At 40.6% G+C, this 19,231-nt stretch overlaps 1 protein-coding gene across 2 annotated transcripts in view; it reads right to left on the bottom strand.

Moving 5' to 3' along the window:
- Window positions 1-3,962: 3,962 nt before the first annotated feature.
- IRS1 (insulin receptor substrate 1) overlaps window positions 3,963-19,231 on the bottom strand; it is a 76,411-nt gene continuing 61,142 nt past the window's right edge. For both annotated transcript variants that reach the window (XM_064286620.1, XM_064286619.1), the window contains exon 2: window positions 3,963-8,522. The gene's annotated coding sequence lies outside the window, so the exon portion shown is untranslated. The remainder of the gene's footprint in view (window positions 8,523-19,231) is intronic.

The raw sequence follows: 19,231 nt of genomic DNA, 5'->3' as shown, positions 1-19,231 counted from the left end.
GATCATTAACAAATTATGGATAGCATTGAGAAGAATGGGAATTCTGGAACACTTAATTGGGCTCATGCAGATCCTGTACATAGACCCAGAGGCAGTTATTCAAACACAACAAGGGGATAGTGCATCAGAAATCGAGAAAGGTGTGTGTCTGGGTTGTATCCTTTCACCATACTTATTCAATCTGTATGCTGAGCAAATAACCCAAGAAGCTGGACTGTATGAAGAATGCAGCATTGGAATTGAAGAAAGACTCATTAACACCCTGTGCTATGCAGATGACACAACCTTGCTTGCTGAAAGTAAAGAGGACCTGAAGCGCTTACTGATGAAGATCAAAGACCACAGCCTTCAGTATGGGTTGCACCTCAACATAAAGAAAACAAAAATCCTCACAACTGGACCAATAAACAACATCCTGACAAATGGAGAAAAGATTGAAGTTGTCAAGGATTTCATTTTACTTAGATCCACAATCAACATCATGGAAGCAGCAGTCAAGAAATCAAACGATATAAAAGACCTCTTTAAAGTGTTAAAAAGCAAAGCTGTCACCTTGAGGACTAGAGTACAGCTGACCCAAGGATGGTATTTTCAATTGCCTCATACGCATGTGAAAACTGGACAATGAATAAGGAAGATCGAAGAAGAATTGATGCCTTTAAATTATGGTGTTGGTGAAGAATATTGAATATACCATGGACTGCCAGAAGAACAAACAAATCTGTCTGGAAGAAGTACAGTAAGAATGCTCCTTGGATGTGAGAATGGCGAGACTTCATCTCATGTACTTTGGAGGTGTTATTAGGAGGGACTAGACTCTGGAGGAGGACATCATGCTTGATAGAGGGTCACCGAAAAAGAGGAAGACTCTTAACAAGATGAATTGACACAGTGACTGCAACAATGGCCTCAAACATAGCAACGATTGTGAGGATGGCGCAGGACCAGGCAGTGTTTCGTTCTGTTGTATGTAGGGTCCCTGTGAGTTGGAACCTACTCGACAGCACCTAACAACAACAACATATAAAAACCTAATGATTAAAACCCAGGTGTTTGTTTATATGTGGCTTTTACATTTAACATACTATCCTTGTGTGTTCCTAAAAAAGAGCCAAACATATCTATTCTGCGGCTGGACAGAGGTATACTTATTGAGAAAAACAACAGGGAGCCAGCAACTATCTTGACCTGAATGAATAACGCTAGGCACAAAGATGAAGAACGGAAATAAATGTAAAAAGGCCCTGTTACTTCATAGGGTGAAACTTATAGGTTGGATAGAGGTTCATTTTCATGCTCATGTGAGATCACGTTTGTTCAGGAAATCATTCACACAAGTCAGGTGGCGTGATCGTGCTTTTAACGTATAATGCACTCACTGCTGTCCAGTCGATTCTGACTCATAGCAACCCCATAAGGTTTCCGAGGCTGTAAATCTCTACGGAAGCAGACTGCTACATCTTTCTCCTTCGAAGCCACTGATGGTTTCAAACTGCTGACCTTTCAGTTAGCAGTCGATTGCTTTAACCACTGCACCACCAGGGCTCCCTTTATTATGTATGGAAGATGGCGTTTTTTTTTTCAAGTACTGGTAAACCAGTGGTATGGGTGAGTATAGGCTTTGCCATCAAGTATTCCTCAGTGACTATGGATGTTCCACTGCTTAGTGACTTGTAAACACAGCCTTGTCCTTCTCTTTCCTGGAAAATCGGGATAATGATGGTACCTACCTCTGGACTGCTGGAAGGATTAAATAAGATCATGGACGTAAATCCCAGTGGCTAAGCTAGAATGAAGGAGGAACCAATGTCGCTACTGTTTCTAATGGAATCAGTCAGATAATGACAAATACTCCTCAGCTATTCATTCTCAAAGGCCTTTTATTGATGTTTTCTTTGCTGTGGTATGCTTCTGGGTATGTGTAAAAGTAGTAAGACAATTATGCTATACATTACACCATAGTTCATCCCAACTAGACTTTCCTCAAATTTATACTAATTAGTAATGTTTAGATATAATTTCAATAGGGGTTAGAGTGATGTTTGCTTTTTGCAATTATCAGTGGGAGGGAAAAATCCACTTTATTTTTTTCAAGTACAAATGGAGGAAGCTAATAGGAAGATCAAATAATGATTTTAAGCATTTATGAAATCATGTCATGTGTTGCTTCTTAGGAATGAAATTATCATTTACACTGCCAGGTAGAGCCTTCTAGTCCGGTATGCTAAGTAAATGTGGAAAAGAGAGTCTTCACTGCCTCAGCAGGGCATCATACTTGTTAAAAAAAAAAAAAATCCTGTATCTGTTTCCAAACGTTCAATAATTTGAGCTCGTCCTCACAACATAAGGTGCACCCATTGTTTCCTATTTTAAATTAAGCAAGAAAGCTCATTGGGATGAGGAAGGGCCTGCCTGCTTCTATATTGGCAATGTGGTTTATTATTTTCAAAAATCTTAGACATTACTATCCCTTCTAACAGTGAGACCATCCAAAAGTCTCCACTTATACAAAAAGCAGGATTTCTCCAACTTGCCAACCCAAAGAGTTGCCTGCTTAAAAAGACACATTCCTAGACAGATGCAGAGAATCAGCATTTCTGGTAAGTGGTTGTTGTAACTAACTAGACAAGTTTGGGCAACACTTCTCAGTACTGGATCTCAGGCCTAACCGCACACTAGAATCTTCTGGGGAGCATAAAAAATAACAACTGACCCCAGATCAATTAAATCAGCATCTCTGGGGTTGACCTGGGTGTGGATGCTTTCAAAAGCCACTGAATGATACTAATTTACAGCCAGGGCTGAGAAACACCATTCCAGTGCCTTACTACTCAAAGTGTGATCAGTAGACCAGGAGTAACAGTGTCAGCCTACCCTGGACTCAGGTTCTCAGGTCCAACCCACCCACTCCCTTTGCCCCCCATTGTCATCAAATCGATTCTGACTCACGGCCACCTCACGTGTTACAGAGTAGTACTGCTCCATAGAATTTTCTTGGCTGTAATCTTTACAGAGAGGAGCCCTGGTGGCGCAGTGGTTAAGTGCTCGGCTGCTAACTGAAAGATTAATGGTTCTAAACCACAAGCCACTCCACGGGAAAAAGTCGTGCAGTCTGCTTCCATAAAGATTACTACCTTTGAAACCCTAAGGGATAGTTCTATCCTGTCCTATATGGTTGTTAGGAGTAGGCATTGACTCAATGGCACACAACAATCTTTACAGAAATAGATTGCCAGACCTCTCTTGTATGATGCTGTTGGTTGGGTAGGTTCAAACCACCAATCCTGAGGTTAGTAGTCAAGTGCAAATCATCAGCACCACCCAGGGACCAAAGAGGTCCTGTCCCAGATCTCCGAATGGCAATTTGCATTTTAACAAACTCTTCACGGGATCCGGGTGCACATTTGAGGTTGGCGAGGCTGCCCTATTGTTGCTATTGTTGTGTGCCAGTTGAGTTGCTTCTAAGTCATAACAACCCCATATGACAGAGTAAAACTACCCGATAGGGTTTTATTGGCTGCAATCATAATTGAAGTAGATCATCAGGTCCTTCTTCCATGGAACAGCCAACCTTTCGGTCAGAAGCGGAGCACTTAACCAATCGCGTTGCACCACCAGGTCTTCTTAAGGCTGTTCTAGTGCATCCCAAGGCAGACTTATCTTTGCACCAGGGGAGGACAAATTTTTGCTCCAACCTCTCCCCTCCCCTTGCACTACCACACCCACAAAAGCAGCTTAAAAACCTTTCCAGAAGTCTTTTTCTTTAAACCCTCAGCCATTAAAAGTCAACTGAAGAGGGATAGGGTGACGTAAACCCACCTGTTCCACAATCACTTATTGAGCTATGTTAAATGGTGTACACTGTTCTTACTCAACCAAATGCCTCCGCAAATTCCCTGGTAACTTCTGTTTCCTGTCCCATAATCAAAGACATGAAGGACCACTAACATTCACATCAGCACTCATTTCGACAGTTGTCTTTAATTAACGATGAAGACACTACAGTTCTAAGTACCAGACAGAATCAGAAAAAAAAAAAAAATCTTCTTTAAATAAGCATAACACTATAAAGAAACTTGGAAAAGTGAAACACTCCTAAATAAAAATATGTAACTGGCCTTGTACCTGTTACATATATACATAATACATATATTATACACAAATATACAATAAATGTTTTGGTAGCAATACAGACCATGCATTGGTCTTTTCATACACAGATGAAGTAGCACCATGAGCAGCACCACCATCTTAAGATGATAAACCAAACTGCACATACATTAAAAGAAAATATATAGGTATTTAATTTGGCCCACCCTGTAGCCAAGAGGTGAAAAGGAAAGAGCTTCATAAGAAAAATTGTTCCAGGAACTACATTCATTCTTAAGCCAATGGTGAAGTTCTAAAAAGAAAACCACAGCACTAAAGATGCCTATGCAAATACAGACAAGTTTCCTGTTTACTGAATTTGACCTATCATATGGCATACTGGTTAACACTGGGGAAATGAACAGCAGGTCCAAGAGAGAGGTTGAAATGGCAGGTGAATGGCAGGAAACTAAAACATCAGATCTCTTGGTGTGTGCCAAGTCATCAAAAAACTAGGAAAGGAAGAGTACTCTCTCATATAAGTCATACATTTTCTAATCAGATTAGCTAATTATAGGCCCTTTATTAATGGTAAATTCTTTCAAGTAGGGTCAAACACCTTCTATATCATTCTACCTTCTCCTAGCACTTAACTTGGTGCTCTGGTTACAAGAAGTACAGCATCCAACATACCACCTGACCCATACGTTCTATCTCCACACTCAGGAAACCAATTTACAGAGCTACTGAAGTACCTCCAAGATCTTATCTGGCTTGGCTGTGGAAATGCCTAAAGGTACCCATGTTTCACCCTTGATGTTTTGCTGACTACAAGAAGGCCACTTTGGCTCTCCATGACTAAGTTCACAGAGTGGGGTCCTCTTAGTATTGGTAAGGTTATAGTTTCTCACACCCCTAAAAGTGCATGCTTCTGCCTCTCAAGTTTCTCAGCAGTCTATAAGAACATGGCATTACCTCCAGCAAATGTTCACGGTATCCTTGGAACACTAACCTTCTGTGTAGTCCCTGCAAAGAACTCATTTCGTATTTGGCTTCCATTCATTCTTTGCATGCCTTCTAAAGAGTCCCGTGTCTCCCCAGTCAAGGTCTTAATTCCCATTATCCCTGGTTTTAGTGCCTCCCTATGTGATGGGCTGACCTATAGAGCTCTACCAAGTCACCCTGAGACTGAGTACGGGACCACTGCCACCAGCAGTTGGAACATTTCACATCAATATTTTCATAGCTCTTATAGTCAGTGGATGATGAGTACCTCTCCCTCATTTTTGAAGCACCTGTAGTAAATAAAATTTCCAACTATGAATGCATGTTGCATTCAGATTTTAATATAGAATAAAACAGGGCTTCAGTATTTTTTTTTTCAGTATAAGGCCTAAAAATAATTCTTAGTACTTATATGTCTCAAATTTAAAAGACAGCTAGGAGACAAAAGCAGGGAAAGAAAGGTTAAAAAATCTTTACTTCTGGCTACGTGATTTTTAGTAAATCCATTTTCGCAAGCAACCCAGATTAGTCAAGAGAGACCCTGACCTTTGAAAGTCAGTAAAAAATAGCCACAAATGTAACATCAGTACTGATTTGTCATTGTTGACTCAGGTGGTTGACCATTAATGGATTCTCCTCACTTCTAGCTGGTTCTAGGTTCATTCTTTTTGCCCAGAATGAAGATAACATCAAAGTCATGAGCCATTATATATTCTTTTTGCAAAGGAGAATTTTAAGACTCTCCCTAAGTCTCTAAGAAAGAATGCTGTGAAGGATTGGCCTCATGAAGAAAAAGCCACTAACTTCTAGTTTAACCAGAAACCACTAGGATCCCATTAATGTAAGTCCTTGGCTGGACTACAAATACTTTGAAATGGATAAAAGCCAACTCTACTTAATAGCAACTGAACACAAGAACTCAACAGCTGATGTTGCTCAAAGTAAAGCCTTTGTATAGCCAGAGCATGAGTTTCTACCTTGTTCTACCAACAATCTTCAGTGTTCAAACAATAAAGTTTAATACTTTCATCAAACCCAGCTCAGGGACCACTGGGAGCAGCTTAAATAAGAAAGTTCTACCTTTATGCTGTTCTGCTCAATCAAAAGTCAGGGAGATAGAAACCAAGAGATGTACCTTCCAGTGTGTTCACTTCTGTTATCATCCAAAATATGTTGATAATTCCATGTGCAGAGGTATCTTGATGATATATATTCAAAGGCTGGATTTCTTGAAAAACAACCAGTTTTACAGTGAAAGTGTTGGGGCCAATTTTGTTCATTGATTTCTCTGTAACTACTTGAGTCCTCAATGGAAGAGAATAGGGCAGCTTCCTTTCTTCCTCCACTAGCAAGGCTATGAGTCAGAAGACTTGAAAAATGAAAGCTAGTTTGGCTAAGTCTTGTTTTTTTAAACAAAAAAATAGAAAAAAAATTTTTTATCTCAGATTATCAAAATTGGTAATGTTCTTGACTAATAGGAAATGCTGTCATTCAGTAAGTTCTTTAAAAACAATGGACTCATGACTACACACCTATTTATCTTAGAAATTATGAGCATGCAAGTGGCTAAAGTCTGCAACACTGAGCATTGTACAACAGTCTGTGAGGTACATGCCATCCACTTGAATTAACAGTAACACAGACCTCAGCAGTAGGAGGGATTCCACTTATCTCCACTCACTTTAGAGTAGAGCAGAGGTCCCCAGTTGATCAGGGGCGGTAGCTCCTGCAACGCTCTCCAGCCCTGGCCCCTTCCCTGATGACCCACCACCACCCAGGGAGCTCAACCCTTCGGAGAAATAAAATGTTAATCCTCCCCCCAGTGGGGCTGAGAACTCCTGATATAGTCCCCACTGACTCAGAGGGAGGTTGATACTTCCATTAATTCATTTAGCCATGAAGAAGTTTACTGGTAAAAAGATGAACAATTCTGTAGGCAATATTTTTAAGTAGGTTTGTTGCCACTTCCTTTTTTCCATAAGGAAAAATTCCAAGATGTGTGTACTCTCCAAACAAGAAAAGGATTAACATTTTCATTGCTGGTTAGATGTTTCAACAGCAGGTCATTATGCTTTGAGGTGCTCCCTGTACATTGTGTTTTATTAACTAATCACTATTGGCCAGTATCCACTAGGGCAAATGGGCCAATGATGTAACATTGGAAGTGCTCAGAAAACATGAGAAAAGGGTCTTAAGGAAAGTGACTTAGAGCCCTGGCCATGGTAAAAACACTTTCTGGAATCTGAATTTCTGGTGAGGAAGCACTCATTTGTCTGCCCATCTTTCTCAAGACAATGCAGGAAACGAAATATCAGAACGTGCACACACATATACACACACACGCAGAAAAAAAAAAAAATGGTGGAATGGAGAAGAAAGTTTACAGAAGGGGGTGAGAAGAAAAGATCAACAGTATCTAGTTTATTATGAATAGAAAGAAATTTCCAGAATTTACAAACACCCACATTGTTCACCCCAAAGAGAGCTTTTAATTTGAAGGGATCGCCCGTGTCTCCTTCTTTTTTACAATATGTACAACGGAAGACGTTGATTTCCTTTTCTTGTAATTTTGCTTCCATTCCATTGCCAATTTTAAGCCGACACTTGAAAACACCCAGTCGAATAGCTCCTTCTTCAGTTTAATTAGCATGGCCTATTGTCTTACAGGAAAAATACAAAATTAAAGTCTTGTAAGGAACTCAGCTCAACATCAGGGTTATATTACAAGAGATAACATCAGTAAATATAACTCTATACAATTGAGACCCATCTATGGCACTATGATTCTTATTATATTATTTTTCTCAACGATCATCTTAAAACAAGGATAGTACCCTAGTCTACTCTCGTTTAGCCTTGTTTTAAGCACTTGCTCCACTCTTTACAAGGGAACATCGTATACCTCAGTTCCACATCCAAAAAAAAGATGTGCTGCAGGAAAAGAAGTTACATTTTAATTAAAAAATTACACATATAAATCAAAACCTATGTTAAATATTTAATACTCTCTCCACCCAACACGAACTGTTCCGTATGAAATAATCTACAAGGATGCGTTGCCGTACACAGTTTCAGCAGCAGATGAAATGTCATCTTGTAAATGCACCGAGAGGAGACCCGTTCTCTCCTGGCGTGGCGGTGGGCCCATCAGCTCCTTGTGGCCAGCTCAGTCCTTAGGATTAAAGACGAAGTTTATGCTGACGCATTGTTCTGGTGTCACAGTGCTTTTTTTGCTTGGCACACTGTAGAACGTGCAGTTCAGTCAACGAACTCCTGAGGATTGTATAAAGTAAACAAACTGAAATGGAGGCATCGTACCATCTACTGAGGAGGAAGATGTGAGGTCCTAGTTGTGAATCATGAAATACTTAAGAGTCTGGGTACCCATGAGTTAAAGAGGATTTGCTGAGGTCAGGTAGGTCTTCATTCTGAAATGGAAAATGAAAGAATTCGTCACCATGGGCATCTCAAAATGCACGTTTAACCACTCTTTTTAGGACTCTTCTTTATAAAAGGGGGTGTTGTTGTGGGGCTGTTGAATATACAATTCCAATGCATAGCAACCCCACGTGACAAAGTAGAATGTCCCCATAGGGCTTTCTAGGCTATAATCTTTACAGTAAGAGATCACTAGGCCTGTTTTATGAGGAACCTCTGGGTGGGTTCAAACTGCCAACCTTCTGGCTGGCCATGGAATGTTTAACCATTTGTGCCACACACACACGGACTTCATACAAAAAGGGCAGCATCAGATAAACTGAACTCAGAGGCACAAGTAGAACTGTGCACCTAAATAAAATTAACAAATTGTATTTAACTTTTTTTTTCCCCCAAAACTCAGGAGTCCAAAGCAATCACAAACTAAAAGCAGTCAATAGTAAATCGGTAAACAAATCAATGTGATCTGGATGGTTCAGAAGTTTAGCAACACAAAAATACAAAATATTTTGTCATTCTTATGATTGGAACCAATATACACATTAAGAGTTACTGAGTAAAACTAGTGCAAAATATGGTAGGTAAACAGTCATGCTGAAGCTTCTGTTGTTCGAAAGTCAACTGCAGATTTTAGAATGTGAAGTCGCAGAGTTTAATGTTACAACATTGAAAAATCAATTTTTAATGGGACGTTGTTTGCCACAGGAATTTTAGATGCAGCAGGAGAACCAAGCCAGTTAATCAGCAAATGAAAAAGCAAGAAAGCGATTCAAATTTAGGTCTACTAGAAATCAGTTACTTAGGCAAAAGCGCAAATTCCTTCTATGCAATTCAAGAAGGCACACTTCAAAGGAGGATTATCCATTGCCCCTCAGAGAGAAGACACCCTTTCTAACCTCATAAAGTCTCTCTTTTGCTCTCAAGTATTATATTAGATAGTCCTTCTGAGGCCCATATTTTTCATGCATTTAAAAGATATCTATAAATATCAAGGTTTATAGAGTGCCCTACACAACACATGGCACAGAATAGATAATAAATATTTGCTGAATGAGTAAATGGTTACATGCACTACCATGAAGGATACAAACCTGAATTCTGCTCTGCCAAAAAAAAAAAAAAAAAACACTGCCATTAGGTTGATTCTGACTCCTGGCAACCCCACGTGTTGCAGAGAACTGTGCTCCACAGGGCTTTCAAGGCTCGGAAGCAGATCACCAGGACTTTCCTTCGTGGGTTCAAATCGCCAACCTTTCAGTTGATATTTGAACACTTAACTGTTTGCTCCACCCAGGGACTCCTAACTAAACCACTGTCGTTGAGTTGATTCTGACTCATGGTGACTGAAATTAGCTACTCTAGCCAGGAAGGTAAGGCCTGTTCATAAACAGAAGTAGAAAAGAATAAGTTCCATGATAGATGCACAGGAGGCAAAAAAGTTCTAGATGCTTGGAGGAGGGAAGAATACTTCTAGCTAGGAAGGTAAAGGAAGCGCCTTGCTGACACACTTGGCTGAATTTAGAAGAGGAATGATTTGGGCAGGTGGCAACAGGCACGATGTCTACGCTGCTTCAGTCTGCATCTCCAGAGCTGAACATGAAGCCTGGCACATAGCAGGCACTCGATAACTACAAGCTGAATGAAAGAAGGGGAAAAGCACCCTTCTCATGGAGAGAAATTATAAAACAAGACCCATGGAGAGGAGAGAACAGCTTCCAACTGGCCAAGAAAAGGGTGTGGCTTCCCTGCAGTACACAGTGTCCGAAGAGTGAGGAGCAGTTGAGTCTGCAGATGTAGGTTAGGCTAGATGGCCAAGAACCTTCAATGGCAGGCCAAGAAATCTTTCTCTAATTATAGGGTCAACAAGGACACGCCACGCTTTGTGATAAGATCAAGATGCAGCAGTAATCCACATCAGCTCGGGATGGTGATGGGTTCTAAAATTCACACAACATCAACGTTGAACGACAGAACTTTTTTCTCCCTCCTCTTGAAGGAGATTATAGCTGGGGTTGGCTAGCATTTGCTACTTACCTAATGGCTTTCAGGTAAGTTGCAGTTTACCAAAGGACGCCCATTCTATGAGGAGATTTGTTTAATTTAAAATATTAACTCTGCTTCTAGAAGACAGGAAACAGTTTCCTTTTCTCCTTACAAATAAGGCTTTGACATGGAGACACCAAGGTAAAAACAAAAAGGCACTCCAGGCTTATTGCTGTAATAGCCAGAGAAGTAGGATTTGCTCAGGCGTGGTGTCTTCACGTGAAAGGAAAGCCCGCTGTTCAGTGGTCACTTGGCTGTGAAACTCCCTGGAGAAAGCTTGCACAAACCTCTCACTGCCGACATCCTCCTGAACTCACACTGCAATCAATCAGAAAGTTCCTACAGAACATCCAGGTACAGCTTAGCACAGCTTGACAGCTCTGAGCCCAAAATCAGGCACCCAGGCCTTGCTTTATTAAAGAGCTGAAACCAAGAAACTGCTGAGTACAAAATGGGGGAAAGCAAAGGGCATGGGGTATGCTTCTTATTTCATATCTGGCTCTCATCCAGAATGGCTGAATGAACGGCTTCGCGAAGGAACAAACTGTACTACCCACTTTTATCATCGCCGGTGCCAGCCTGCACGGGCCCAACAGGGAGAGATCAGGGACCCTGCAAGGGGAACAGAAAGTACAGCTTCACTGTGAGCTCGGATTGACTGCTTTGGGCCACTCTGAAGCATGCCTGTAATTTTCCACGTGGTTAAGCATTTGGCTGCTAACCAAAAGATAGGCAGTTCGAATCCAGCAGCCTCTCCTTGGAAATCCTACAGGGCAGTTCTCCTCTGTCCAATAGGGTCGCTATGAGTCGGAATCCACTCAATGGCAACAAGTTTGGTTTTTGGTATGTTCAAAGAGCACGAAATTAAAGGATGTATCAATTCCACCGTGTACCTTCCCTCCAAAGTCTCAGCATACTACTTTTTAAAGGCCCTTTATCATAAACTCTGATTATATATCCCAGCTACAAACGCTTCCTACTGGGACCATCCACTTAGAAGTCTATGGAAAAGTCAGCTTAAGAGGGAGGCAATGCTGTCCTGGAGGGGGTGGAACATTAGGCAGTAAATAAATAGGCAAAAACCAGGCGCTGCGGAGTCAATTCTAACTCATGGTGACCCCATCCATACGTGTGAGGGTAGAAGTGAGCTCCACAGGGTTTTCAGTGGCTGATTTTTCAGAAGGAGATCGCCAAGACTTTTTTCTGAGGCACTTCTGAGAAGACTCGAACCTCCAACCTTTCAGTTAGCAGCCAAGTGTGTTAACTATCTGTACCAGGCAGAGACTCCAAACAGCCAATAGAGGCCTGGAGAATTTTAAAGGGAAAGTCTGAAGTTTATGCCTGTTTGTCTTTGCACAGGGGTGTGTGTATGTGCACATGTACATAAAGTTTAGCCACCTAGTAATTACATGGGTTTTAAACCGATACCCCTCCATGACAACTGTCCTTCACAGTGGCCACTTCTGGCTACCTTCATGCAGCCATTGTTGGGGACATTTTTGGAATGCCTTCTCAAGTTCTCTTTTCTTTTTTGCAACTGCCTTCTCAGCCTGGGGCATATTCTTTTGAATGGTCTCTATAGCTGCCAGTCTTGGCCCTTTGAGGGCACATTTGATCTTTGCAGACAGCCAAAAAGCATTTGGAGCCAAGTATGGTGCATAAAGGGGCTGATTAAGCTGGTAATGGTTCTCAGCAAGGTATTATCCAAAGGCAAAGAACTCCAGAAACTTCTCTGTTCACAACAGTTCCTCTGATGAGTTTGTTGGAAAGTAGTCTCATAACTTTATAGACATACCTCAAAAAATGCACCTTAAGGCTTAAGTTCATCTGCCATATGTTTGCTTCTGAATCTAGCCTGCTCCTACATACTTGCAGTCAAGAAGAGCTAAGCTTGCATAAAGCAACTCACTTGACAAAATGCAAACGTGTATACACACATTATTGTAACTTAGGGATATATTTTAAAAAAACAACAAACAAAACAGTAACCACAGCAGGCTCTCACAGTCATTTAACTCAATTAATATCTGCTGAGTGACAACTACAATGATAAAGACAGTCATAACCAAACCCGTTGCCATCGAGTCAACTCCGAATCATAGCGACCCTATAGGACAGAGCAGAACTGCCCCACAGGGTTTCCAAGGAGGGTCTGGTAGATTCGAACTGCCGACCTTTTGGTTAGTAGCACTAGCTCTTAACCACTACACCACCAGGGTTTCCAAGATTGTCATAACCCAAAAAAAAACCAAACCCAGGGCCGTTGAGTCAATTCCGACTCATAGACACCCTACAGGACAGAGTAGAACTGCCCCATAGAGTTTCCAAGGAGCACCTGGTGGATTCGAACTGCTGACCCTTTAGTTAGCAGCCGTAGCACTTAACCACTATGGCACCAGGGCTTCCTAAGATTGTCATAAAAAGTAAATAGGCACCGAAAAAGAAGACACGGGCATAACCAAAACCTGTTGCCATCGAGTCAATTCCGACTCACAGTGACCTTGGGCATAGTTATGTTTAATACACTTTATATGTACAACCCCAATGGATTCACTCCAACCACATGAGGCAAATACTGCTACGATGTTTTACAAATGCAAAACTCATTTGAAACATGCATAGACTGGAAACAAAAAAGCAAAACATTTCCTTAGAGAAAACACAATGCAAGTATCACATAGAGTGATGTTCAGCAATGGCGATACATTCTCTCCAGTTACATCATTAGGGAATAACTTCTGAAGCCAGAAATACAATGCACCTGTCAGGAGATTTAGTAGCAGGAAATTGCATTTTGACAAAATTTCATCGTCACATCAGTATCTACTGTATCCTTTCTTGTGTACCTTTCTCCTAAGATAAACCCCACCTAAATCTGTTGCCAGTAGTGAAAAAATGTAATTTTTAAGGCATTATCAAGTAAGTCAGCACTTGAGCAGAGTCATACTTGAGACTGATGGATTATTGCATTCTTACATCCAGTAGGAATTTACATCTTCTGGACTGTACCCACTTACACTATGCCTACTACAGCTGAGAAACAAGGCTTTAGCTTCCCTTCCCATGTCTCAATCTACTGATTAGTGTTTATTGTGAAGGCAGCTGAAAACAGCACAAGGTTATCACCGATGTTGAGTAAAATGGGAGGCCTGGCACTATTTCAGCAATGTATGTTTAGTCAAAACCATCTACTGAAAGTTTTTATCTTGTATTTTACATACACTGAAAATTCTTGCCAATTCTTGAGTAAAGGTGCAACATGGTAGTAAGTATGTGATTAGGAAACAGTAGTAGCATCTAGGAGCCCTGGTGGTACAGTGGTTAAGAGCTGGGCTGCTAACCAAAAGGTCGGCAGTTCGAAACCAGCAGCTACTCCTGTCCCTGTGGAGGAGTTCTATTCCGTCCTATCGGGTCACTATGAGTTGGAATCGACCCAACAGCAATGGGTTTGGTTTCAACGGGTTTAGCAGTGTCTAATTTTACTAAGAAAATAGGAATCAAGTGTTCTAAGTTGCTTGGCTGTTGTCAGATACTAAAACCTAACCAGAAAGCCACACTTCCTCACCCAACTGTGCTTAAAAAATGATTGTAATGATGACTTTTCAACCATGGAGACCACTGTTTGAAATCTTATGGTAGATTCAACGAGAAAAATTTGTATAAGTCAAATCCCTCCATTTAAGGAAATATGTCAAAACAGCATATTTCTCTTTCAGTTAATATAAACAGGTGTTTTTTAAAGTTTTTTTCTTTTTTTAGTATAGAAAATACTATAAATAGTATATATGTGATAAAATATCCCCCTCCCCCAAAAAAAAAATGTAAAGAAGGAATGAATAGAAACTACTTATAATTCCTATCACTCAGGGAAGAGCACTATTTGGCTGTGGTTCTAATTTCACTATTTACTCTAAGGATTTGAACTTTTAAAATTCTACATTTCATATCAAATAGGTTTAAATAAGAGACGAAAAACTGCTTTGAGCATATTTAGACTTTTCCCATTCTTAAATGCCTGTGGTGAGAAAATATGTGAAATATTAACCCATTTTTTTAAACCTTCTTGGTATTATTCTATCCCTTTCCCATCCTCCCAATTGATTGTGTTTGGGGAGAAGTATGGTCGTCTGGAAAGTAGTAAAAGCCATCCCAGCTTTGGTTTCCAGAAGAATACGACCTGAAGGGAATGGCATAGGCAAAACGTTTGGAAGAACCGTGAAGGAAGGAGGATTTCTCTCAGTAGAAAAGAAGAATTCTTTGGACTGGGAGTAGGAGAAAAGGCGGAAGGGATATGAGGCAGAGAGGTTGGTGGGTAGCTCTGCAGGCTGTAAGATGAGGACTACGGTCCTGTGACTCTATTTTATCTTTCCAGGCCTGCTGACTTCTTATTTCATACAATTCCATTCAACTGCTCACCATTACCACCACCTATCCTAACTCATTTCTTCAGCTACCTCCTTGACCTCACTCCCATTTCAGAGTTAATCTAAAGTAACATTTCTTTGTGATGATGGAATTAATTAATGATGTCAAGACTAATTTAGAGCAGATCGATTCTTCTAGAATCTTCATGTATTAATAAAGTACTTTATAAAACACTACGAAAATGTTCTTAAGCATATCTGAAATGGACAAATGGGCCCGTTTAAAAAAAAAAAAAATCACCAATCTCAATTACACTTGAAGCTCTGATAGTGTATAGCTGTTCCTCGTTTTAATATTCACTGTAAACGATGGATAAACTGACTCATTTGATAGATGGCGAAACCCTAATTAAAGAAATGTCCTGGCTTAGAGCCTCAGTTCTCCCATCTGGGTTAGATGGTAGCATCTAGGGAAGCAACAGCTTAACACGGCATAGCTCTATTAGCTATGGTAATCACCCATCTCAAAATAATTGCTAAATCCAGAGAGATTCACGTTTGGGAAGTGGAAGAGCCTCTTTGCTCTTTAAAAGGCACAGCTGGAAAGCTTGGGGCAAGTTGAGAACCTCAGGAGGAAATGAAGTTAATCAGGGGAGAAGCATCCTCTTTCTGGAGGTTGAAAGCCTTCACGATGCCAAAGTCTCTGACTTAGTCACCCCTTCCATAATCTCTCTCTCTCTCACACACATACACACACAAATACCAAGCTAAAATTGAACTAAAGTTAGAGAAAAGACTAAGATCTCTGCTATATTATGTTGAAAAGAGAAAGCCGTTTTTGCTCAAGAAAGGAAACCAAAGTCTTCTAAAATAGGCCAGCACTGGGCTGGGAAGGCTTGGTTTTGTGGTCTCGAGCAGCAAAGGGTAACCAACGGGCCGAGCCAGTGCTTTAACGGAGCTGCTTAAATAGCACTCTTGCCTGATGCAAGTCACATGGGAGAGAGCTGGTGAAAATAACAAGGTTGCTGGCTAGACCTGCTAGTGCACCGGGTTGCCAAGGAAGGAAATCCAGGGAGAGCAGCCAGCATGTGAGAAGCCATCTCGCTCCAGTTCCCCCTTTGTCTCCGTGAAATACCTTCTGGCAGGGCTGGTGACTTCAGGAGACCACCAGTGGAGAAAGGCACACATACTATGAAAAGGCTAGAAGCTTGAGAGTGAAGGGGAGACGACCCTCTAGCCTGTCAGGTCCTGCTGTGGTCCACCAGGTTGACTTCTGCCAGCACTGTGGGTTTCTCCTTAACCCAGCAACAAAGGGCAGAAGAAGACGTTGGAAACACTTCAAGATGGTCAGGGACTTAGGGAGGAGATACAATAAATTTTTAAAAATGAGGTCACAATAATTAAAAGTATTCTGTCAACGGTATATTAAGGTAACATTCAGAAATCTTTTCAAGCCAAAGAAAACTAATTTCGGTTATTTCCCATTCTCTTATTAATAGAGATGATACTGGTATATTAAAAGGTAAAACAAATGGTATCAATACTATAGCACTTCCCCTGCCAAAAATGTAAATCAAAATGTCTCTTCTACCAATATTGTAACATGCCCATGTACAGAGGACATAAAGGAGGTAGAAGAACTCAGAAAAGCAATCCCTCCACATTACAAGCAAGCCCGCATGCGCCGTGGTACAGGAAGCCTTAATTTTAACGGAGTTGAACCAAAACAAACCTGTTACATGAGACGTCACGGACATTACCTGAATAAGGAAGTCATAAAAGTCAGTCTTTCTTCTGCTCGTGGGAGCTATTTCTGCAGCACATTTTCCCCCATGGGACTGACATTCCAGTTCTGAGGTTTATATTGTAATTTCACATCCGTTTTTTGTTAATGTTCAGAAATACAACAGGATATAGGTATTAGATGTCTGGCTTTGATACAAACCAGTAGACCTAAAATTACAACGTAGTTTACAAAGTGGTGTATAGATAGTAAAAAGTGTCTGTTATATTGATTTTGTAATTAGGCAATTGGGAATCCAGTTGACCTATTCCCATCACCTTTTCTTTTTCTGTCAGACACCAAATGGATTTTGCATTCTCTGCCCTCTCCCTAGCGTCTTATTTTTTGCTTCAAGAAAGCAAGCGCCTGATTCTACATTTGAGTAATTGTCAGACTACCCAATTGTTTCTTATCAACCGACGTCAGTTTTTCCGTGACACACATGAACAAGGGCACGGGACAAGCGTTCGCCTAGTGAGTCCTGGGTCTGCCACGGGCTGAGGTAAGGGTCGTTAACGCCACTGACATCACTTTTGGCAGCTGGAGGAAAGGGAAAACCTGTGTTTAATCTATTTCCTACTCACCACAGTTTTAGCCGGAATCCCCGATAATGTGGGTTGTGGTTGACTTTAAAGAAGAATTGGGTAATGTAAGAAAAATGTACTAAGCTAAACAAGCATCTTAAAGGGAACCATGAGGTGCCTCAGCTGCATGGCCCTCATCTCCTTCCCATAAGTTGCTTGTTCATTAAACTGCCCTTTGCAATTGTTGTTGTGTGCTGTTGAGTCCATTCCAACTCACAGGAACCCTACAGGATGGAGTAGAACTGCCCTACAGGGTTTCCAAGGCTGTAATCTTTAAGGGAGCAGACTGCGACATCTTTCTCCCATGGAGTGGCTAGTGGGTTCAAACCACTGACCTTTCAGTTAGCAGCTGAGCACTTAATCACTGCACCATCAGGGCTCCTTTTTAAACTGGCCTATCAGATTACAATGCCACTCCAGTAGTGCCTCAGAAGGTCAAGCTCAGTAGAAAACTTTCCCTACTACCCACATCGAACAAACACCTCCTGGAAACCATCATCTTAAATCATAAGCAAAATGGTTTTAGCCTTTGTCTTCCCCTTCAAGCTTTTAGGAGAATACCAAGGGGAAAATGCGGAGAATTTAATCCAGGATTCTTTGAAGTTAAGTGAGCTGTTCTTTAAAAAAGATAAAATAAAGGCAGTCTAAATAATGAGAGAACACTGTCTGAAACCAACTGAAACTGCTCATAAATACATAAGCATATGGTGCATATTTCGCCTGTATTCAATCCACAAGTCTCATTCATTTTACCTTAAGAACTCTTGTTAAAGAACTGGAGGTCACAAAGATTTCTGGAGCATGAGGGTGATTCTTAAACAAAAAAATGTTAAGAAGTGTGGAAAACTGTACCGGCCATCTTATACAACTGATGGCCACAGGTTGGACCCATACTTAACTGGGTGACTGCTGAGGACCAGCTTCAGCTCTTGCCTGCAATAAAGTAACGCAGTAACTGTGTGTTGCCCTTCGGTTGTCATTCCCTGGATGAAAAGTGAGTAACCTGCATGCAATTCTGAATTCCAAAACGTAATTTAGGAAATTCAACCAGGAAAAAAAAAAAAAGGTTGTTTTGTGAATGGAGATGGAACTATTACATGGCTGACAGGCTTTTTAAACTGATCAGATTATGTTGAACTCAAAACTTATTTCCAAAATCAATTTGAGAGGGATACTAAGACAATCATTTTTCATTTGGGGCAATTTATTCCCCAGTCTAAATCTCAATTTTTGCATCTATAACACATAGTAATAGTACCCATTCCATAAGGTTATCATTAAGATTAAATGAGATAAGAAATTCTGATCAAAAAGGGGAGGAATACAGAAACGATTCTCAAATTCTCATGGAATCCAGACTTTCTGGAACGATAGAGGCTGAATGAGCCCCAGAAACTACTGCCCTGAGGTAACTTTAAACCTTAAACCATAAGTCAAAAATATCCCCTGAAGTCTTCTTAAAACTAAACAAGAGTTCAGCATAACTAGTAAAGAATATCTGCCTTGAGTACTGTACACTTTTAAAGATCTATGTATATGGGATCAAACTGACAATAGCAACTCAAGAGATCAGACAGGAAACTTTGCATAGTCAGAGTTTACGTTAATGCAGGAGAAACAAGTCAGAAAAGGAGGGTAAGGAGGATTGTACAACTAGAAAAATGTAATCAATGTCACTGAATTGCACATGTAGAAACGGTCGAGTTGGTCTATGTTCTGCTATGTATATTCTTAATAACAACAAAAATAAAATAAGTTATATTAAAAAAGATTGAATGAGATAATACATGAAAAGTTCTCATCATTGTGCCTGGCACATAATAAGCACTCAAACATTAGCTCTTATTACAATTATGTTTTTTTAGAACTGGAACTCCTTGGATTTTCAAATCCTCTCCTGCTACCTAAAAACACAACAGCCACAA

The sequence above is a fragment of the Loxodonta africana genome, chromosome 6, assembly GCF_030014295.1.
Source record: "Loxodonta africana isolate mLoxAfr1 chromosome 6, mLoxAfr1.hap2, whole genome shotgun sequence".
NCBI classification, from domain to species: domain Eukaryota; kingdom Metazoa; phylum Chordata; class Mammalia; order Proboscidea; family Elephantidae; genus Loxodonta; species Loxodonta africana.
This window is presented reverse-complemented; position numbering and strand designations above follow the sequence as displayed.